Raw genomic sequence first — 24341 nt, 5'->3', positions numbered from 1 at the left:
GCTAGCTCTCCTTAAAAGACTAAAAACTAGAAGCAAGTTGTTTAAATAGGGAACTATAACTGATCCTACTTGCATTTTATGTGGGAATGCTGAAGAGTCTGAAAACCATCTTTTCCATGATTGCATTTTTTCTTCTTCAATATGGAAAGGCCTCCTTCTTAAAATGGGAATTATTAAGGATATTGAAAGTAATTGGGATGAAGAAATCAAATAGAGTGCTCAAGCTTTTACAGGGTCTAGCTGTGTTTCTATGATCAAAAGGCTAGTCCTTAATAGCTTTGTGTATCATATAGGGAGAGAGCGCAATAACAGAGTTTTCAGAGCTCAGCATGGCTCCCAAGATCAGGTCAGCTTGCTTATTATTAAGGATGTGAGATTCAAAATGTTAGCTACCTCTTATAAGGAGAATGATACATTAACTGCCAGAGACTTTATGAGAAGATGGAATATTGATTGTGTTTTTGTGCTTCCTGAAATCATTTTTTGCACCTGGCTTTACCTTCAACAAGATAAAGTGATGATAAATACCGATGGGTCTAAAACTGCTGCTGCTGGAGGATATGGGGAAATCATTAGAGATCATGAAGCTGCTAGTGGCGAAGGGCCAGTTATTTCTGTAATTGGCCATGAATTACAGGGTGTTGAATTGGGTCTAAATTTGGATTTGCAGAAGCAAAAGTTTCATATCCATCTAGGTATTGATTCTATGGCTGTGTATAATTTGCTAACCAATAATGCGCCTGAGCCACCTTGGACTGTGCTGCAAATTTGGAGAAGAATCATGGAGTTGAAAAAGAAGTTTGCTAGGTGGAGAGTCACCTTCTGCTACAAAGAAACCAATAGAGCAGCTGACTTCTTAGCTGGTCTCTATTTGGGCAGTGCTTGGATTGAAATTCGCCATGAGGAGTTCACAACATATTTCAGAGAAATCCTGGCTGCGGATAAGGCACAACAGGTTTATCATGGAAGGATGAAGAGGAAGAACTAGTTGTTAGTCTCTGTCAGTCTTTTTTTCTTGTGAAAATTACAGGGAGACCCATTTTCCCAGAATTTTCCACTGAGAAACCCACGAGCGCAAAACTTCATGCGCGCCTCCATTTTCACCAAGAAATTATTCTAAAACCCATAAAAAATCCGTTTTTCTCTTTAATAAAGGAAAAACTACTTCTCAATTCGTTTTCTTCTCTTCCGAACTGTAAATCTTCATCAATACCTAAGTTGAAGCGCCGCTACTGTGAAATTGAGAGAGGAATTCAAGGATATAATGATTCGGAGATCTCAGTCGAAGAATCATGGTAGAATTTGAAGTTGTTGCTGCTGTTGGATGGTGACAACCAATTGAGAAGATGATTCTACTGATCGAGAGAATGGGTTTGTGGTGTAGGTGAAGGAATTTAGAGCTGATTCAAGGTGATATGATGACTTTCATGGGTTTAGAGAGATGTGTTATGTTTGGATTAAGCATCAACAGGACTGGTTTTGTTTGGATTTGATTTTGAACAGAGATAAAAGATGATGGATGTTGTAAATTGAATCTGAGGAGAAATTAGGGTTTCGAAGTACTCATGAGAAGGGGGTTTTGCTCAATTCAAGTTATTCATGTGTTGGTTTGGAAGCGAAGAGAGTGACACAAGGTTGAAATGGGTTGAGGTTTAATGGATGATGAGGTTTGAACTCGGTGGTGCAGCTTGTATCGTTTGCAGTTGGGGGAGCTTAATTGAACCTGGGATGGAGTTACTGCTATTGTTGGGGTTACAAGAAAGAAAGGGGGATAGCTGTTATGGTTAATGGCTGCAGTTATCAGTGTTGGTGTTGGGTAATTGTGTTGCAGGTGATATAGCTGAAATGGCAGAAATTCAAGTTACGAGATAAGAAGATGTTGTTGATGATGTTCTTGTCGAGTCAGGATTATGGGCTAAGAAAACAGTTAAGATGGTGTTGTGTGTGAATGAAATGCAGGTGACCTGAACAGATGGAGGTGTTGCTGTGTTGCAGCGGCAAGAAGTTGTTGTACTGGTGGTGATGTTCTGCAATTGGTCATGCTGGTGATGCTGTTGGAGCTCGGATGGAGGTGTTGATGTGTCAAATGCAGGTGCTTGAGATATGCCAGTCTGAACTGGTGTTGTTTGTTGTTGTGCTGCTGCCAAGATAGCTGGAATGGCTTGGTTGCTGGAATGGAATGCTGCTGCAAATGGAAGTGACTGACAATGAGAAGTGAAGAGGTGGTTAAATGAGTTGTAAATGATCTGAGATGCAAGCTAAGGATGTTGAGTCATGAGATAGACCTGCTGGTATACTCTGGTACATGGATTGCTGGGGTGGTAACTGTGATTAGTGTTATGGCTTGCAGCTGTTGGTTATTCTGGTCTGTGAAGATTTGGGTTGCTTCTGTGGTGCTGAGTTATTGAAATAAAAGGATGGGTGTTGCTAGTTGGAAAGCTACAAATGTATTGGTGTTGTTATTGGGGTTGTTGTTGTCCATAATGGTTGAATAATCTGTTATGCAGCTCTAAAAACAGTTGCATAACCTGTTATGCATCTACAAAATTTGTTGCATAACGTGTTATGCAGTCCCAAAAATGTTTGCATAAGACGTTATACAACAACATTTTTGTTAGTATTGAAACCAACAAAAAATAAGGTTGCATAACTTGTCATGCACCTACAATAATATCTGCATAATATGTTATGCAGTCGTGAAAATGGATGCATAACCTGTTATGCATCCGAAAATATGACTGCATAATGCATTATGCATCGAGGAAATTGTCGCACAATCTTTTATGCATCGAGAAAATAGACGCATAACCTGATATGCATCCGTAAATATGGATGTATACTGCATTATGCATCAATTTTTTATGTACGCACTAAAATCAACCAAAACAATGGCTACATAACTTGTTATAGATGCATAACTTTATTATGCAGATGCATAATTTATTATGCAGTCGAGAAATGGTTGCATAATTCGTTATGCGTCTGCATAATGCGTTATGCATCCTTTTTGGTGGCTGCATAATGGTTATGTATCGAGTTTTCGAAAATTTTGCCTAAAACGATGATCACCTCCGATTTTTTCATGAAAAACAAAAATTTAATATTGTCGTTTGTACTCGTTGCGTAGCTCTCTTTAAAAGATTTCCAACGATATAAAATTTGTAAATTTCCAAGGCGCAGATTTTTAGATATGTTATGTCCAAGTTGCGTTGCCAATTATACCCCTGATGCATAACCCGTCATGCAGATGCATAATCCGTCATGCATATATTTTTAATAATTTCATATAATTATGGGTGTCACGGAAATAATTATGGGTGTCACGGTACCCTACATTAATTGTGGGCTTGACAATGAGAATATTATATTTTTGGGTCTCCCCCTAATTTTCCCTTTTTTCTTGCTTAGTTTCTGTTTTTATGCTTTTTGTTGTTTTGGGCTTCTTTTTTGTTTTGTTAGTTTTCTTTTTCCTTTTGGGCTTTTAGCCCGCGGAATGTGTAAAAAAAGAACGATTTTTTGGGGACCATGGTTTTTTTGGGGGACCATGGTTTTATTTTGGGTAAAGGCATTAGAAGTAATTCTAGGTCACCCCATATCTATTTATTTATTTAATACCTAATCTATCCTCTTAATTAATTTTAGGTTATGATTAGTGAATGATTTAGTTAAAAACAATTAGTGAAATTAAATTAAAAGATGGGTTTATTATTAGTTGAGTAGAATTATTGAGAGAGTAGAGTTAGAGAAGATGAAGGAGAAAAACATGGAAAATAATTTTTTTTCCAATTACTAAGTTTGAGTATTCAAATGATGAAAACTCATCTGATTCTTCATCTCCATCCTCTCCTAGAATATTTGTTAATCTTCAAAATGATCCGGATTTGAACTGGATTTTGAACAGTTCAGTTACTTTATATGAAGAACAAGTAACCGAACTCATCTGAAGCTGTAGTTCGGTTACTTTATACGAAGAACAAGTAACCGAACTCATCTGAAGTTGTAGTTCGGTTACCCCGTGAGATGAACAAGTAACTGAACTCATCTGAAAGTGTAGTTCGGTTACTTGTTCCAAACACGCAGGTTACCGAACTCTCTAATAATTTCTAGGAGTTACAGCGTTATGTTCGGTTGGTTCTCAACTAACCGAACTTTGGTGTACAAAGTTCGGTTGGTTCGCATGCATGCACTTTTGATCTAACCGAATTTTATGTAATATAAGAGTATATAAGTTTACAAAGTTCGGTTCTTTCGCAAACTTGAACCTAACAGCTAACCAAGCGAACTCTGAGTTCGGTTTCTGCGATAAAATTGTGAAGTTACCGAACTTAACAAACAAAAAAAAAATGTGAAGTTCCACCGTCTATTGGCTAAGTTCGGTTACTTTGTAGTTTTAAAATTGTTTGCGAACAAATCGAACTCTATTGGCTAAGTTCGGTTATTTTGGAACTCAACATAGTGGCCATAACAACACAGTTCCGTTAGACTGGATTTGTTTTTTTTTTCGGTTCTAAGGGTGGAGTTCCGTTACTTTGTAATTTTAATTTTTTTTGCGAAACAACCGAACAGAGAGTTCGGTGACTTAGTTTTAAATCCAATAGAACCGAAATGTTCTTCGTGTTCTTCATTTTTAAGAAGTTCGGTTAGTAAACTAGGATTTTTTGGAAAATCGACCTAACCGAACATGGCTCTGTAACTCCTATTAAAACCCTATTTTGATGATTTCTATTCGATTGAAGCAATCAAAATCAAATTAAAGCGAAGGGTTTGTTGGAAAATACCTCCGGAGTGGTCCCATGGCAGAATCAGGTTGCGGCTGGTGTCTTTTATACTCGATAAAATTATTATGTAACCGAACTTAATTGTGATTGCATTGATGTTGTTACATTTCTTAAATAGGCGGTGGTGGTGGTGGTGGGAGGAGGTGGTGGTGGTAATTAGTGGTTGGTGGTGGTGGTAATCGGAGGTGGTGGTGGGAGGAGGTGGTGGTTATATATATATATATGTAGTTATTAGGTTGGTTTTAAATTAAATTAGGTTAAGGATAGGTTAGTCATTTCAACGTTTTAGGACACCCCTTATCACTATAGGGAAGGTGGCCTAACAAAATCATTGTCCCCTCGAAAAAAGTATGATCCCTGAAAAAATCATTCTAAAAAAAGAAAAAAAAAATCGGTAGCAACTAGCTTAGTTGCCTGGGACAGTTCGTCCATTGTCTCTCTCCACCTCCAGAAACTGACAGAAACGGTGACGTTTTCCAATGGAGTGCAAAATCAGGGTTAGATTTTCTTCCAAATTTTCCACTCCTAAACCCATCAAATTGGGGAACAACGTTAGATCTGATACTTGCAACGTCAAATTCCAATTACGTATCTAAAAAATTAGGTTTTTGCTTTCTAAGTTCAAAGTCGAGTCACATTTCCACATTATCCTCTTTCATTTCCGTACTGTATAAGTGTATATCCAAACAATGTAGTCAATTTCGCTTGTATCGGCCGAAATATCGGCGGAATTTCGTGTACCAGTGTTAGAGCGAAACGAAAACACAAATATCGCGGTACGATATTTAGCCGATAATATCGGCCGATATATACGAAACGATACAATGCGGTTCTCCCGATATGTGACAGTTTCAGAATTTTTTGTGAGCGTCAGGGCAATTTAGAAATTTAAATGAAGGAAGGATTAAATCCCTAAATCTCATCGAAATTTTTGGTAGAAAAATCTTCAGAAACCCTTCTTGGCAGCCAAATATTTTTTTCTTCTTAATGTTAATGGCGTGATTCAATTGATGGTCGTTCTGTTAACAAGAGGTTAGGATTTTGATTGTTAATTTCTTCTTTTGCTGTGATTTGTATCTAATTATTCATTGATGAATTTATTTGTTAAATCTTGATATATTTTTGCCTTAGATTTCTTAGATTGTGTTCCTTTACACTGGGCATCACACACTGCAGTAGCAGTTTTTCTTTTCACTCAGGATGGGATTAGTAGAGTTTATTATCGTGACATCCTTTTAAAGCCTTATGTTATTGATAGTCACTTTCTAGAACAACATATTGAGTAAGATTTAACTTTTCCATCCTTTAGAAGTATATCATGTAGGCTGGTAGCTCACTTGGAGGTGGTTTAGCAAGTCCCTGTTTTGGTACTACAAATTTTGGTGGTTTTTGGTTTGCAACATGAACTATTTGGTGGAGATGATGGAGCTACGGAAGATTATGATATTTACGATGAATCAAATAATTTTGATTAAAAATGTAATGTCCCTGTTTAATTATCATTCTAGATAGTGAACTTCATATGACGGTTCTTATGTTCTGAATGGACTTGTTTGTTTTTCTAAAATTGAAGCATTTTCATGTTGTCTAATTTTGTGTGAGACAATATAAATTATAGATATAAATTTGGAACCGATATTGCACCGATATTTGAAATCGAAATCTCCCCGATACAATGTTGTACCAGTGTACCGGTTCTCGGCCGAGACAAACCGGTATCCGATATTAACTACATTGTATCCAAAGTTGTTTTTTAGGTTAATTAAGTGGATTATGTCGCAATCATTCCACAAAAAATCACTATGTTTGAGATGAATTTCACTCGTATAAATAATGGCGATTATCTGTGAAATTGGAGACACTTCTCGGAAATTCAGTGTTTGGGAACCCGACATTGTGGTAAGTCATAGTCAAGAAGAACTCAGCTAATTTTAATATATATATAGTTTTTTCTGGTAAATTATTTGTTTATTATTATAACTATTTTTATTCAATTCACGTTTGTTTGTGGTTATTTTGCTGGTTGCAGGGATTAGTATTGATCTTTTTGTAAAACATTTAAATATGTGTTGACCAAAAAGCAAAACAAAACCAAGAAGAAAAGAAAAGAAAGTTGTCTATCAGAGTATTGTATGTATTTGAAAGCGGCGTGACTGGATATTAGCGGTGCTAGAAGCTTCAACTTTAATCAAACATAGCTGTCTTTGCTCTTCTGGTAATTTAATTTAATTTGTCTTCTACGTGTATTTTGAACACGTTGCGGTAGTTGTGGTTTTCTCTGTTTTCTAATTGAATTTGAGAACATTTTTGTCATACAACTTACTTTATTGATCCAACTGTACATTATCAAGCACAAGCATTCAACACATCTTCATGCATTATATCACTAGTTCTTTTGGTTTTGGACTTTATCTATTTATTATAGACGGTGTCCATTTGACATTTGTTCCGTGTTTTGTTCTTTTCCTTGTTTATTCTGTTGTTCTTAGAAATCTGGTCACCTAGCAGAATTGTGCTGTTCAGTTTTGCATATCGAGTGTAGGGTCCATTAGGTAATTTTCTCAGGATATTAGCCGAGATGTTGCTTAACAAATGGTGGCATATGCTGTGTTTTCATTTTTCTCTCGAGTATGACATCCTTTTCCCACTCCCACCAGTGAAAATCGAGAAGTTGCAATAGTTGAAAACGAGTATGACAGTGATCTTTTATTTTTATCATTTTCCAGTGATAACAGTAAATGGCAATAACATTCTTAGAGAGTTAAGACTTGTGGGCGCTTGTCTGGATCTCTATTTCCCTCTCCCTAGAAAAAGATAGTTTTGAATGCTTACTGCAGTTTCTATACACGTACGTGTAGGACCACATTTTCCCTTTCGTTTGAAGTGGTTAGTCAGTGCATTTTGTTTGTCCTGGTTGTTTAATGAGAAAGTGTTCAAGTTATTTGGTTTTCCTCCTGTCCACAATATTGCTTCCAGTTAAAGCTTACTGTTTTCCTTTCAATCTTCATCAAAATGGTACAGCTATTACAAATAATCTAGCAGTTCAACTAATTATCACTTTCCATTCAATAACATCTATAGGGTAAACTCGGGATTCTTGTTTTCCCAATTTTTGTTAGTCAATGGTTTGCATCCTTGGAATGTAGGCGATATTCATAACATACAAATGATTATAGCCGCGTCATAGTCAGTCGTACAGCTGTTTTTCATCTATTCCTCTACCTGTATTGTGGGGCATTGTTTTTTAGTTTTTTTTTTTATATATACCCTTCTTCTTAACCTCTAGTGTATAGAATTCCTCTTTCTTTTTTTGTGGTTACATGATTTTGGAACTCTGTGAGTACCAGAACCTGCAACTGCTTACTTGAGGTTGAAGAAGTGAAGGGTGATTTCGTTTTCGAACAGTTTGTGCAGGTTAGTCGCTTAAGATCATCTTTACAGTTGATTAGTGTCGCCTGCTCTTTGCTTAAGCATGTTACTTGTACTTTGTTCATAGCATCTGATAGGTCCAAATTTTCATGGTACAAAAATATACTCCAATCGAATTAGATTGGAGTAAATTTGTTCATAGCCATCTGCTGAAAAGTATTTTGCATATGAATTTTGGAATATCTAAACTTAGGGATAACTACCAAATTCACGAGCATTTTGAGACACTGATGGAGTTCCAGTTTTTTTTATTTCCTCTCTTGTTATCTAGCTTTCTAGATTAATATCTTTTGTCCACAATGGATCTTTTTAACTTACCATAGGATCTTGATAAATGCGAGAAATCAAAATTGCTATTGAGAATTCCCAAAATATCATCCTTCTGATGGTAGAAACTTGTAGTCTGACGTAGGTGAAAATTTCTCATATATCTGGACTCAAAAAATCGAAATAACAATTTATGTGTAAATCCAAGATATTTCAGTACCTGTCTTTGCCCACTTCATTCACACTAAATAAAAGTTGGGTGTACTTGCCTCTTCTGTGACTGTCTAGTCAATCGGCTTGCGGTCAAAATAATAAACCCTGACGCAGGAGTTATTGCAGTTACGAGTATAGGTTTTAGACTTTCAGTTGACCGTGTAATTGTTTTGAATGTAACAGCGCTTCCTGCATGATTAAAAGAAATATCTAAATGTGAACTGTTAATATTCGCAATCCTATACAATTTTGTTGTCAGAAATAATTGTGGAAACAGTTTCTTTAATTAAATTTCTTGTATTCTGTAGGTAATACTGCTTTGTCATGGATAACACTCAATATCCAGGGTCAGTAAAACAAGGCTCGGATGAAAAAATTCCAGCCCTTTTTAATCATATATCAAAAACAGTAGCTGGCTTTGACAGTATTGAAGCAACAGGTATTGTGGATTATCAGTCTCCATCAACTTGGACTCCAGCTTCCAGTCCTTCGCCGGACCTGACATTTTCAACTGTAAGTAGTAGTTTTCACGGAGTGGCTTTATATAGAATTAGCTTACATTTTTTTACATGCTTGAAGATATGAAAAAGGAAATGCAATATTACTACATTAGCTATTTTCTTATAGGTGACCTTGATTAGTTCAGCATGCGGATTAAGTATATGCCGAGGATACTGATGCCACTCAGTTCATTGGCTTCCTCTTGAATTCGGCTTTGCACACTGAAACTAACCTCAGTGCATGCTGATAGGTGTTTAGTGTTACCTAGGTAGATTTTACAGTGCGTAGATTTACTGTTAGATAAGAATGATAAAATGATAAAGTCATAAAAGGTTTGCCAACTGTTGCACCTTCGATTTTCGGGAAATTTTCTGGCGGAAAGCAAATCAAGCAGTAGTGTGTCCGTAGCTTGCATTCACTTGATTGCTACTATTGCATTTAGACCTTTAAATCTGATCAAGGGTTATGCATGCCTGATTATTTTTGGTTCTGGCGTATCTTGTATCCATTTCAGGCCTTGTGCATGGATGTGTCGTTAAGGTCAACTTGGTGTAGGTTTAGCTTTGAAACTTGAACAACCTAGGCTATAAGTGGGATATGAGAACTGTTCCATAAGCCACATGAGCCAAATAATCTTTAGAAATTAGATTGATGGTTAGACAATTATGTCCAGATCAGATGATCATGCACATCTAAAATCAGGTCAATTCAGTCATAAAAAAATCTTAGAATTGTTTGTACCTTGTATCCTGCATCTATCTCTATTCTCATGTGTGTTGTTTGATCAACATGCCTTCTATTTCTACCTGGTAGGTTTTCAATTATCTTTTGAAAACAGTAGCATATCATCCTGCCGTGCAAAATGAAACAAAATACAGTAAAACTTTTTTAAAATAATACTCGATAATATAATAGTCTCGCTAAAATAATAAAATTTTCCAGTCCTGATTCCGGCCGTTAGTGCTAAAATACGATAAAATTATAATATAATACGTTTCAAAAGTTCCCCTTAAACATTAATAGGTCCCAAATATTATATAAAATAATAATTCCATTACAAACTAAAAAATAATTTTCATACACCTTTGAGATGAGAAGACATCCTAGTGATCTAGATAAAAACAAATGCATGCCGTTCTAAAAATATTTTCGTTAATGTTTCTTTATCTTTTTTTTATATTTTCCACTTTCAAAAATCTAGTTTGGTATTTATCCTAAGATACTTTATTTTTACTTTTTTCCACTTTTAAAAATCTATTTCGTTTTTTCTTCTAAGATACTTTATTTTTACTTTTTTAATATGGAAATTCTCGTTTTTCCAAAGAATTTTTTTAAATTAAGAATTATTCTTTAAATTAAAATATTATTATTATATATATAAAATAATAAATTATTATCTTATCGATTAAGTAATATCTCTTTAAAATAATAAGATTTGGGTGGTCCCAAGCCTATTATTTTATAGATGTTTTACTGTAATGTACAAAATTGCGTTATCCCATACTTGCATGAACTTCAAGGTACAGTATGAATATTCTTGTTCAGCAGACTTAATGGCACCTTAGTTCGGGCAATGTTGTCCTTGGTCATATGTTTAGGCTTTTGTTGACACGCTCCTTTCCATTTTACTTTTTCTGATCAGGTGAATGAAACAACCGCACTTCAAAAGCAAGCTGATGCATTTCCACACCATGTGCGTTCAGTTTCTATCAGCATGCCTTCCTCCCCTCTCGGGATGAAAAGTGCTATTGTCAATGATAATGATGGACCCAAGCTTGGGAATCGGGGCTTAAGCCCTCTTGGCCTGTCGACTACTCCTTACAGCGAACTGCCAAGACAAACAAAATATCTTTCCCAGCCCATACCGTTAGGCAATGCATAATTGCATATGCTGAGGCAATTTTGAAAGGGAATTATCCTGAGGCTACTAAGAATCCGTATATCAACCCTAGAACTAATAGGCTGAAAGATAAAAGGTTTGACTCTTTCAAGACATGGTCAGGGAAACTTGAGAGGCAGATTTCACATCTACGTGGAAAGCCGGAGGGTCCCCGAACCAGATGTTAATGTTCCAGAGAATTCCGAGGTGGAGACATTACCTGTTGACCGCTACTTTGATGCCTTAGAAGGACCTGAATTAGAGACTTTACGGGTATGTGCCATTCTTGATTTTGTACTTCTGTGAGATAATTCTTGCAATGTGAGTTTCTTATAGTATAGTCTAGCATGGAACTTGGCTGCGTTGATACATGAAGAACAAGGTCTATAATTTTTTTTTATTTTAATCATTTAGGCTTCGGAGGAGATAGTCCTCCCAGAGGACAAGCAGTGGCCATTCCTTCTTCGTTTTCCAATTTCATCATTTGGCATATGTCTCGGTGTTAGTAGCCAAGCCATCCTTTGGAAGACCATTGCAACCTCTTCATCAACTAGTTTCCTCCATGTCAGCATCGGCATCAACCTTGTCCTCTGGTGTATCTCTGTTGCTCTCGTCAGCATTGTCTCCTTAATTTATCTTTTGAAAATCATATTTTACTTCGAAGCAGTCAGACGCGAGTACTATCATCCGATTCGTGTCAACTTTTTCTTTGCTCCGTGGATAACCCTTTTGTTCTTAGTGCTAGGGGTGCCACCATCTCTTACCAAAGGTCTGCATCAGGCTCTTTGGTACGTTCTCATGACACCAATATTCTTTCTAGAGCTCAAAATATATGGACAATGGATGTCAGGAGGTCAGAGGAGGCTATCTAAGGTTGCCAATCCTACTAACCATCTCTCTATTGTTGGGAATTTTGTTGGAGCATTGTTGGGTGCTTCAATGGGTCTAAAAGAAGGACCTATCCTCTTTTATGCTGTTGGATTGGCACACTACCTGGTCCTATTTGTAACTCTCTACCAGAGGCTTCCAACAAACGAGACACTTCCGAAGGAGCTCCATCCAGTATTCTTTTTGTTTGTTGCGGCTCCAAGTGTTGCTTCAATGGCTTGGGAAAAGATTCAAGGGTCATTTGATTATGGGTCGAAGATTTCTTATTTCATCGCCTTATTCCTCTATCTCTCACTGGTTAGTCTCTCGGATTTTGTTTCTCACTTCACAGATTAGTGTATAACTGCACATGCTTCCTTCCTGAAAGATGGTCGAACTGGGCTATTCTCATGAAGTTGAAGCTCTAGGAATAACTAAACAAGATCTTTTTTTTTTTTTTTTTTTTGCTAAGTCCATCTTTGGCCCTTTTCTTCATACGAACTCAGAATGACTCCATTCTTCCGCCATTAACTTCGTCTTCTCGTCGTCTACAAAATGATAACTAGAAATCCACAATTTGGACGAGTTTCACTTGCTTTATAAATTCCGAAATCTACAAACTTGTGCCTTCAGGATGACACTAGACAATATAAGTGGATGGAACCATCTTGGTTGCAGGAGTTGAGGAACCCATTAACTCAAAGTACAGAGCTCAGTTGTTAGAAATAACATGATAGTTGTTACCATATCTCGGAATCGTCACCATATCACTTTCTGTTTTTATTTTTGCGAACTTCTTGTTTTTTTAAGTGATTTGGTGGTCACTGACATCGAATAGTTATTACTGCTAGGATGAAATAGAGTGATTGAGTTACTAAAAAAAAAAAGACCTGACCAATTAGACCAACCTTTGAGAGAAAAGCTTATCACTGGAGCCAGAGGTGATGCGAGGTTGGCCACCTTAATGAGCTGAAAGTTGGATTTGGTCTGGTTTAGCAGTACTTAGAATGATTAGACAATGTTAAATTAGATGACTGAAACGCACAACCCAAGTTGTAGGATGCTGAACGCCCAACCTGCTATCATTATACACTAGTACCATCAGCTAGACGAGCTGTGGTTTCACGTACCTAACCTTTAAGCGGATTATCAGAATCACTCATACATTAGATTTCTTCTATTAGTTTCTCTAGATTGTTACTAATATTTACAAGATTCAACCTTTTTCTTTGTTTTTCTACAGGATGTTCGGATTAATTTCTTCCGAGGATTCAGGTACAATGGCATTACTGAACTACTTGATATCCCATGTTTTATTTCTATATTCCACCTTGCTGAAATTCGTTTACCTTTTGTTTACCTTAACTTGTAGATTCTCGCTGTCATGGTGGGCCTATACTTTCCCAATGACTGGGGCAGCTATAGCAACCATCAAATACGTAAACAAAGTGAAACATCCAGTAACACAAACTATGACGGTGCTATTTTCTGGTATTTCTACCTTAACAGTAACAGCTTTGCTCGTGTCCACCATTTTTCATGCCTTTGTTCTACGTAACCTCTTTCCTAACGATATCGCCATTGCAATTTCACAGGTAAAATCTAAGTCGCATAAGAAACGATTTCACTGGAGAAATGGCAGTTCAGATCATACTAAAGACATTGAAAATTATTTGCAAACTGCGGGTTCAGATAACAAGGACATTGAAGCGGCTGTAACTAACCTAATGTTTTTTGAAGACATGTTCCTTTACGCCTGTTGTAACTTATAGGCCGATATCACATTGTTTGGAACATTGTAGACTGTAAAGAAGAATGCTATTGAAGAAATGGAAATATGGAAGGTGGGTACTGCCATCAGATCGAAGTACAGGAAGTTTGCGATGAGAGAATGTGAACTTGTAGCTTGGCTGTACGATATGACATTATGGCGGATCAGAAGATACCCATTGTATACAATCAAGTTAGGTTTTCCTAATCTTATAGGGCGATACGTGATTGGTGGACTCCTTCCTATTTCCTACTTGGCTGCATGTCATGTAAATATCTGTCTATTGTCTAAGTATGCCCAGATGTTTTTGGCGTGTCATTAGTTGCATACTAGTGCTATGTGCCCCATTTGAATGCACTCAAGGGTATGCCGACAGATGTTAATGCGTTTTACTACAGTAAGGCTAACTGCAGGAACATTCCACAACTACGACCTTAGGGTGTTCGTGAGTGTTGGCATGTTAGATTTTCGTGTATGTCTCTCTAGTGGTCTCGTGACAATATTTGGTCCAGAAATGTCCTCGTTTTCTTTTGAACGTAGATGATTATTATTTGATTAACGAGAAGTCAGAGTATATAATGTTGGTCTAGCTAGCTAGCACTTACGAATTATAACTTAGATTGTGTCTATATTTTAAGAATGCTGTACTATGTTATCTATTAATTTTTTTGATTGAAGCTTCTCCTTCTCCACTTAATTGGAGTAGTTCATATCCTTGCTATCAATAGGAACGAACAATTTACATCACCACCTCACGAAGTTGGAACTTGCATGATGAACGGTTGGTGGGCATCTTATACAGCAGTGTCCTCTTGTCTTAGTGTCCTCTTGTCTTACGGTTGGTGGATGCAGTCTAACAAGTCACTCCTACCGACCCATTAAAAGGGGTGACCAAAAACACTCAAATCGGCGGATTTTGTCAAAACCGAGCCACATTTTGGCGGGTGGACACGAGTGAATTTTTGAAACCGGTCATTTTCACGGATTGAATGAAGAAGGGACACCATTCATCCGGTGGACACCCGATCCTAAGAATAATATCAGTATTATACATATATGTGGCTATTATAGAAAACTAGATTTTATGCCCGTTATTTTTTAACCATATTTTTAATTTGGTGTGCTAAGCTTCTTCCCAATCCGCCGTGGTGCATTTTTGATTTGTTGTGGCTCGGCTTTGCCTCGCCCAGTCGTACATTTTTGATTTGGTGTGGTTTGGCTTTGCCTCACCCCGTCTCTTAGGATTTTTTATTTGGTGTCATGCGGCTTCGCCTCCCCATTGCGATGCATTTTTAATTTGGTGTGGCTTCGCTTTATGTTTGATTTGGTGTGGCTCGGCTTTGCCTCGCCCTGTCACCATGTACTTTTAATTTGGTCCCTTGGCGGGGTGTCTTCCCGCCCCTTTTAGGTGCACTAAACCTTCTTTTTTTTAACAAAAATGGCATGTAACCCGTGCTCTGCATAAGGTTGGATGACAATGTAGAAGAGATACGTTAAACCTTCTTATTCTTTAACAAAAATTTTAGGCTCATGTATCCCATGATACGCACCAAGTTCGATGAGAATTTTAACGCCCCAATGACTGTTCTCGGTCCCTTGCATATCAGAGCTTGCTTCACCATGAGCTCAAAATGTTTTTCTTGGGGATCGGTTGTATGCTTCAAGTACAAAATGTTCTATAGATGCACTGTTTGTCTTGTAACGGATGAGAACATTGTGAGTATTCTTCCTTTCTTATTAACTCTTTGTTAGTAAATTGAATATCCAAAGCCTTAGCAATAAAATAGTAAAAGCTTCTGGAAACAATAAAATAGAGCAAAAAAAGCTCATTTGTAAACATAACAGATAAGATCCCACACAAAATAAATGTGAAAATCGATAGTGTCCTTTCCCTTATCTTTTTGTTATTCCGCCATCCATCTTAGAGTATTACCAAATCTGAATTTAGTATTTCGGCAAGAGATAGAGTCGGAGTTTCGAAAGAAATTGTGTCAAAACACCTTATGTAATAATGATCCACATGTGAACTAAATATCCATCCCCCGTGAGGATGCTGCAGAATATGTAAGGATACATAAGCTGCGAAATGGCTTATGTACCACCCAGAACATTAAAGTTACAACTTAAATACCGGTCGGTGCATGGAAGTACTTCACAAAACCATCTACTTTCCGCTTCCCATAAATGAAACCCGGTCTTAGTACAATACCTGAGAAATTTTGTTAAGCCAAAAGATTTGCATGAAGAGCTACAGGTATGTGCAGAATTGTACATTTGTAAAAAAAATGGTCCGCAAGAAGAAATGTGAACAGTAATAATAATAGTTGAAGTTTCAAGAAAATGAAAATTTTGGTGTCGCCAAAATGTACATACTAAAAATAAGTTTGTAATGGAAGGAATTCCCTTATGTACAAACTCACATAACAACGTTTTTATATTATGGATTACGGTTGTTTGGGAATTTCGACAGAACCTCTGATTTTGCTTTTCTCTTTCCAGTGAAGTATCCAGAAGACAGTAGAAAGGGCGGGAGATTGAAGTCATGTACAGAGATCAGCACAAACTTGGGAATTCCTACAATAGAAACACATGACTGTCAGATTAATGTTCGGCATAGAGAAAAGCACTGCCAATGAAAGTGACACAAAGTCGCAGTTCTGAAATTCATCATTAGTCATAACATTTCATTTCCCTACCATACTCCTTTGCAGCATCTACTGCCAAAACGTTCGCCTCACCATTTATATTTTTCATTTGCTCATCACTTCCAAAACCTCCAATAGTTGACACAACTGCTATAGCACCAACCACTACTTCGTCTCAATTCGCATAAAAAACATCTCCTGCATAAAGAAAAGAAAGATAAGGTTACACCATAGGAACACAGTTGTACAAATAATCATCTCTAAGGACACATAAACCAGAATCTAACTGTTGGAGGAGAGACAAATAGTCGCGAGCAACCTAGTTTCCCGATGGGGCAAGGCAAAAATACATATCGTCTACCGCAAATGTGAAACAAACTCAATTCAAGAAGTAGACCCATGCGAGTTCAAGAACTTAATGTGAAACAAACTCAATTCCCGTGGGTGCCGGTGCAGATAATGCATCACTTTTGGGCACTTTACAGTTCTCATAAAGTTGGAATTCAAACATCTTTTATTTTGGCCCCAAGGGATATAGTCTAATCTTGACTCTGGATATACTAAATTGCAGAAAAAATAATATCAAAAACTTCATGAATTAAAAATAACCTGATCTTCCTGCGGTATAATAAAATATGATGGCATAATAAGTTTGAGACAGATGCAGTACCTGTAATTGAACATATGCAAGAGTGATTAATAATTCAGTAAAGCATAGCAGGTACTTTATTTTCCCAATCTCTTTAAGTATGTACATATGCAAGGAAAGGTATTGAACAACCAAACTTAAGGGAAATTCAATATTTGGGTTGAGTTTGAATATTTTTTTTTTGTTAACCCAATTTGGTGCGTTGAACGAAGAACAGAATAAGAAGTATGATAGTTGACATGCATCAAACCGATAAATCAGCAATTTAAGCTACAATATTCTAGTAATTTCACAATGAGCACCACCCACAACTTGTCAGAAGGCTATATTAACCAAACTGGAACAGAACAATACTCACGTTTTGAGGACATATAACTCCAAAGAGCGTTAGAAACTATCGTGAGAATTATGCTGAGAGAATATGAGTAAATCTTATTTATACAAAGTAATAAGAAATACTACGCTTTCGTTGTGATTGTTAAGTACTCTTACTCTTATACAGGAAGTACTCTTTACCATTAAGGAGTATATCTAATTAGAGTTGCAAAAAATCTCTAAAAACATTTCTGGCACGCAACCAATAACCAAACATTGACATGTTTCTTTTCCTTGCTTAGTAAGTTGTTGCGTAGCTTCCATTGAGAGCGCAAATTATTGCATTTCAAAATTTTCAGATATTCAAGCTTTAACAACCTCAAAAGCTGCTACAACATCCAATTATTCCGAGAGCAATATATCATATATAAGCTAGGAGCCAGAAAGCTAGTATAAATAATGCCGAAGAAGAAGGGATATCACCAGATTTAGTTCTATAGTAAGATTTGTCCGTGAATTTACCTGAATAAAGGATATCATCAGAAGTAGCTAAATAAAGTGAACTAATTCCAGATCAAACTGGACATCTTCAAAATCTTCTACATTCGGCATGAAAGGAGATTCTGTTAGGCATTGATTGTTGTTTCCTTCTCATAAAGCACCATTGTTCCAATGCCCTGATGCAACTCAAGACCTTTAGGTACCTAAAATAAGCATAATTAATGAACATAATTAAAGAAGAAGATATAGATGCCTGAATAATAGTTTTTCTTGAGTCTTCGAAACAATTAGTGTCCCTGCTCACCTTCGCAGATATCCTGAAAGATAGACATTATGCATCCAAGGATATGATATAATAAGGAAAACTCTGAATTCAATTCAAAATTTTCTCAATACATTCATCAGCTCTATCCTATTTGAAAAAGTTGAATGAGCTTAATTGGCAAAGAAGTTATATTTCGCAACAAAGAACAAAGAACAAAAGTAAGATTATCAATAGGATTTTACCAGTGTTTCCAAGCAAAACGATTATTATATAAAATCCTTGGGAAATTTTCAAGTGCTAATTGAAGGTGCCCATTTATCAAGTATCAGCCAAAACTTTACCAATGCTGCAAAGCACTGCAGTGATAGCTTCACAGATTAGTAAAAACATGTAAACATCAACCTAACTCGCTACGAAATTCAAACACAGTAAACCCTTTCCTTCAAACCCTAACTTCAATTTTGTAAAAACTGTACCTGAAAAAATAAATCCCTGACCATGCCCGTATGATCATAAATCAAGAGATTAGAGTTTCAAAAATCGAAACAAAGCAGAGAAACCCTAACCTATGTTTCGTTCGGCTTGATTCCTTCAAACCCTAACTTCAATTTCAGTTACTCTTGTCTTCAATGCAAATCATAATATCAAACCGCAAAAAAAAACTAAAATCAACACAGAAGAAAAAAAATCGTTACTGATATTCCCTGTACAATGAATTTCGGGAAAAAGAACCCTAGCCGAAAGAAGAAGAAAAAAGTCGAGAGGAGAACTGAGAGAGCGAGTTTCTTTTTTTTTTTTTATCTTTCGGAAAAGAACCCTTTTTTTGTTTGTTACGGGATGCCGTTTTTTCCAATGAAAAAACCGGTATTTACTGTTACATTCATATAATTTGAGGAAAAGTGGAATGGAGAATTTTCAAGGGGTAGCCACGCTCATCCAAGAGTGGGTATTCTCACCGCGCGACGTGGGGACTTATATGACTTAGGAGTTTAAAGGGGTTGATTGGTAGATAATATATATAGTTTGTTATGGAGAAGCATTGAAGATACTCAACGGTATTATGAAAGTATCAATTTTGGATTGATCGCAGGCCTTCATATCAATAAATTTTTGTTCTTGGAAAAGCATTATGTTACTCTTGTTATGTTTATACTTATATTTTAGTAATCTAAGTTTTAAAACTAAATTGTATTACTCATGTTCAACATTTATCCATTTTCATTTATAGTTTTTTTAGATCCACAAATCCATCTGCATCCGATCACCCGTGGGTGTCACATCCGACGGGTAATGGGATTGGACGTGGGTGAAAATCTGAAATCTAACATTTGGATGGATTGAACGCGGGTGATGCCAAACCCGCATCCAACCGTTTTAAAAGAAATACGATTAACGCCATCGGAACCCATAGTTTAAAAGAAAGAAACATCAATTGAAGAATTGAGAGAAAACCCCCTACCTCAACTGCCGTTTAAGAACTGGAGAAGTACAATCCAAGGAACGATCAGTAGTATCTTGAATGGAGAATGAAATTTGTTTTTCTCTTGGTTTTGGTCAAGTTTTCACAGCAAAGATAATAACAAGAAAAAAAATGAAAGAGAAACAGAAAGCTAAGTTGCTGTTGGGTTTAGGTTAATTTGATTCATTATAGAAAAATTTTGAAAAAGATTTTCTCCCTTAGAGCAACTGCAGTGGTGCGATCAAAACCAAAGATCAAAGATCAAAAAAAAGATCAAATTTTGGGTTTAGTCCGTGTTGTCACGTAACGGTCCCGATTAAAATTTGGTCGCGCGTAATTTAAATCTCCGCCCCAAAAAAATTTCATCGGGCGTATCTCAAATGTCCGCCCAATCAATCACCAGGCGTACTTTAAATTTACGCCTGTCAACAGGCGTACTTTAAGTTTACGCCTCATTTTTTTTTTTTTTTTTTAATTTGAATTTTCATCGGGCGTAATTTAAATCTCCGCCCGTTAACGCGCGTACTTTAAATTTACGCCCAGCAACAAGCGTACTTTAAATTTACGCCCGACTATATTAGGATTTGGTATTTGGTCGCGACCAAATATGGTCTGGAATTTGATCTTTGGCTGGGATTTGATCTTTACTCCGTCCCACTGCGTCACGATCTCATCCCAAATTTTTGGTTATACTCGCCCACTGTGGATGCTCTTAGCCACGTCTTTCATGCTTAATGTTTCTAGAGCTCTCTATAGTTCTACTAATCAAACACCCTAATACTACTAAGGGATAATTTATTTAGCTAAAAGCACACAACACTGGTTTTAGGGCACTCACCACACGACTATACACATCCCATTATTAGGATCGCAGGCGCACGCTATCCAGTTCTTACTTCCCACTCAATGGGTTGAAATCGAATCCAAAGCTAAAATGAGATTTTTGTGTCGTTACAAATTGCAACAAGCAGCACGGGACAACAGTCTGTAATACCTCCTATCAAGAAACTTTCCTATGCAGAAATGAGAGCTATAAGGGAAAATGGGCTTTGTTACAATTGTGATGATGTGTTCTCAGCTGGTCACAAGTGTGCCAGACAACAATTGTTCATGCTAGCAACTGATGAAGAGGAAGGGACTATATCTGAAGCTACATCTCCAGCTACACACTTACACTTGGACCATGAAACAAAAGAAGAGGTATAAGTCTTAGTACATGTCATCTCTAGTAATGTTTCTTATTCCACAATTAAAATTCATGGATAAGTTAAGAAACAAGGGTTGACTATACTTATAGATAGTGGTAGTACACATAGCTTTTTAGACCCTAAGGCTGTTAAATTGTGTGGTGCCACAATACTACCAACTGCTTCCTTACAAGTTGTTGTAGCTTATGGTAACAAATTGATTAGTGATGTTAAATTCCCTGCCTTCCAGTGGAAGATGGAGGATCATACTTTTGAGTTTGACGTGAAACTATTGAAATTAGGTGGTTGTGACATGGTGTTAGGTGTAGACTGGATGAAGGGAAACAATCTTGTTATTTTTTACTTTAAATAGCTCGTTCTTTCCTTCATCACCTATGGTACTAGCATTCTTCTACAAGGTTGTATGTCTGAGACTGACCTTCAAAAGTTTATCAGAAGAATAAGCATGGTTTGGTGGGTCGTCTGTTTTCTATCTCTGTTGAACCTCCACCAACTCCAATACCAACACCCATTCAAAAGTTACTTGATTCATATGCTTCCATTTTTCAAGAACCAGCATCACATCCTCCTACAAGATCACATGACCACCATATTCCTCTTAAGCCATCTTCATTACCTCTAAATCAAAGACCATATAGGATTCCTTATGTACAGAAGGAAGTTGTGGAAAGGCTTGTACATGAAATGTTATCATCTGGTGTTATTCAACTTAGTCATTCTCCCTTTTCTTCACCAATATTACTTGTCAAGAAAAAAGATGGAAGATGGAGAATTTGTGCAGATTATAGGAAGCTTAATGTTATTACCATCAAGGATAAATATCCAACTCCTGTCATAGAAGAGCTTTTGGATGAGTTAAAAGGGTCTACTATGTTTATCCTCCTGATTTTGGTTTATCCTCCTGATACTCATAAAACTGCTTTTAGAACTCACCAGGGTCACTATGAATTTTTATCCCCTTTGGGTTAACTAATGCCCAGCCCCTTTTCAAGCCCTCATGAATGATGTTTTTGTACCTTATTTGAGTAAATTTATCTTGGTCTTTTTTGATGATATATTAATCTACAGTCCTAACATGACTTCTCATCTGCACCATTTGGAGATTTTTCTTTCCCTTCTACAACAACAAGTGTACTTTTGGCCAATATCAAGTAGTTGTTGATCCTACAAAGATTGATTGTATGCTTAAATGGCCACCTCCAACCTCCTTGAAGGAGTTAAGAGGATTCTTGGGTCTCATTGGGTATTATAGAAAGTTTGTTCAAAATTATGGTATCATTTGCAAACCACTTACAGATCTATTGAAGAAGAACTGTTTTGGATGTAATTCAGCTGCCCAGTCTGCTTTTTGATCAACTGAAAGTAGTTGTTACTTCCACTCCAGTCTTGAGTTTACCAGATTTATCCAAACCCTTTGATCTTGAAACTGATGCTTGTGATGTGGGGTGAGGGCTGTACTTATGCAAGAGAAGAAGCCAATCACATTTTTAGTAAAGGATTATGTCTAAGGTTCTCAGCTAAATCAGCTTATGAGAAGGAGCTAACGACAATTTTTTTAGCTGTTAACAAATGAAAACCATATTTATTGGACAATCACTTTACTATTTTTAGTGACCAACAGAGTATCAAATTCTTTATGGAGCAAAGACTTCACTCTATGCTACAATAGAAGTGGCTCTCTAAGCTATTGGGATATGACTATGCAGTAATCTACAAGAAGGGTTCTGAGAACAAGGTTGTTGAGGATCTTTCTAGAATGCCACAACCTAGTTGTCACCTGACCTCACTTGTGCAACCAGTTTGGCTTGAGGAAGTTGTTAAGAGTTATGCCACAGACTCTTTGGCCACTTCTTTAATTCCAAATTTGATGGTAAGTTCTACAGCTCAACCACCTTATTCTTATTCACATAGTATTCTTAGATACAAGAATGAAATTTATATTGGTTCTAGTGGTGGTTCTGGTGATGACTTAAGACACCAAGTTATGACTGCAATCCATTCTTCTTCTATTGGTGATCATTCTGGCGCTCAGGCTAGTTACCAAAAGGCTAAGCTATATTTTTATTAGGTAGGCATGAAAAAGGAATTATTTCAATTCATTAAGGAATGTGACATTTGTTAACAACATAAGTGAAAAAGCGTGGGGTCTAACAAACACGCCCAATATTTCGCTTAACAATATGTATGCACTAACTCCAATATACTTTCAAGAGAATCAACTAGACAGTCAGACTCAATCTTAAGAAAAGTATATCAAAGAGTTATATCTCTGTTTCTTAATGTAATCAGCAAATCAAACAGATAGAAATCCGTGAGCCTGATTAATATAAGAAACAACTGGACGGCATGAAAAACCAATATCCAAGTGCCAATCAATTCAATCAACAAACAAAGGTTGGATTCACAATTTATTGAACTTACGCACAACCTGTGATATTTCAATTATAAAGAAAATATAATGCGGGAAAGAAATAACACAGACACCAGAAGTTTTGTTAACGAGGAAACCGCAACTGCAGAAAAACCTCGGGACTAGTCCAGATTTGAACACCACACTGTATTAAGCCACTACAAACACTAACCTACTCCAAGTTAACTTCGGACTGGAATGTAGTTGAGCCCTAACCAATCTCACACTGATCAAGGTACTGTCGCGTTCCTTAGGCCTCTAGAACCATGCCGGATTCTACGCACTTGATTCCCTTAGCTGATGTCACCCACAACTAAGAGTTGCTACGACCTAAAGAAATTTTCAGCAACGTTGTGCAGTTTTCTAAAATACTTTAAAAATACTTTTCGGACTCAGAAAATTCTGAAATTTGACATGGATGACCCTCATGATGTCTAATATATCAGGTTAAAATTTCTAGGCCCAATTCATTTACATATAGGAGATAAAAATAAATCTCTACAACATGTTAAAAACAATCGTGCATCTTCAACAATATTTTTCTATGCTAAAAATTCATGAAAAGATATCAACCATTTTACAATCCTAGTCCATCACATAAAATTAACTCTAGGTATCAGGTTATCTAAAATCTCAAGCATCATTTTCAATCGTCAAAGAAAAATTATACAGATTATAATTCTATAAAACGAAATAAAACATGATACTTATCGCGTTTAAGCAATTGTTTTCTTTTTGATATCCATGGAAGAATATAACGTCTTAAAATTGTTGGAACAATTGCTGAATTATGCCTGCGAAAAAAATAAAAATCAAACACGAAACAATTAGTATGGCTGAGTCGGGGACTAGGTCGCTTTCTTTAAAACGTTTCGCGGCTCTGCCCAAGATTGTGCAAGCAGTTCTTCAATGTCGCGTCGTCCCCAGGATAAAACAGCCGAATTCAATCTCTTACACAATCAGTCTTGCACGATGAGAGGATGTGAAACTTCTACACTTCATTCTTGCTCAGAAACACTTTTTAGAAAAATCAAGGATGATCAATTGTTTTTCTTTCTCACACAAATTCATTTTTTTGTAAAAACTGAAGAAACATAAAATGAAAAAAAAACTCTTTATAAGAAAAAGGCTCCTAAAACTATTCTTTTTTTTCATTTGTTTTTCCAACCAAAATTCTGATTTAT

The 24341-nt window shown here is 36.6% G+C and overlaps 1 long non-coding RNA gene and 1 pseudogene across 5 annotated transcripts; one reads left to right on the top strand and one right to left on the bottom strand.

Moving 5' to 3' along the window:
* The first annotated feature begins 7759 nt into the window (after positions 1 to 7759).
* Positions 7760 to 14384, top strand: LOC113299174 (annotated as a pseudogene).
* A 1624-nt stretch (positions 14385 to 16008) lies between these two features.
* On the bottom strand, positions 16009 to 18854 carry LOC113299173. 5 transcript variants are annotated; one of them, XR_003334725.1, is made up of 5 exons: positions 18323 to 18854; positions 17837 to 18227; positions 16960 to 17020; positions 16402 to 16548; positions 16009 to 16279 (listed from the first exon to the last, which is right to left on the bottom strand). It is a non-coding gene; the product is annotated as an uncharacterized LOC113299173 (long non-coding RNA). The 5 variants fall into 5 exon arrangements; XR_003334727.1 differs by having other exon boundaries at positions 17837 to 18132; XR_003334724.1 differs by having other exon boundaries at positions 17837 to 18436; positions 18557 to 18854.
* Positions 18855 to 24341: the final 5487 nt, after the last annotated feature.

Source organism: Papaver somniferum, chromosome 7 (assembly GCF_003573695.1).
Source record: "Papaver somniferum cultivar HN1 chromosome 7, ASM357369v1, whole genome shotgun sequence".
NCBI lineage: Eukaryota > Viridiplantae > Streptophyta > Magnoliopsida > Ranunculales > Papaveraceae > Papaver > Papaver somniferum.
The sequence above is the reverse complement of the archived record's forward strand: the minus strand, read 5'-3'. Positions and strand labels throughout refer to the sequence as shown.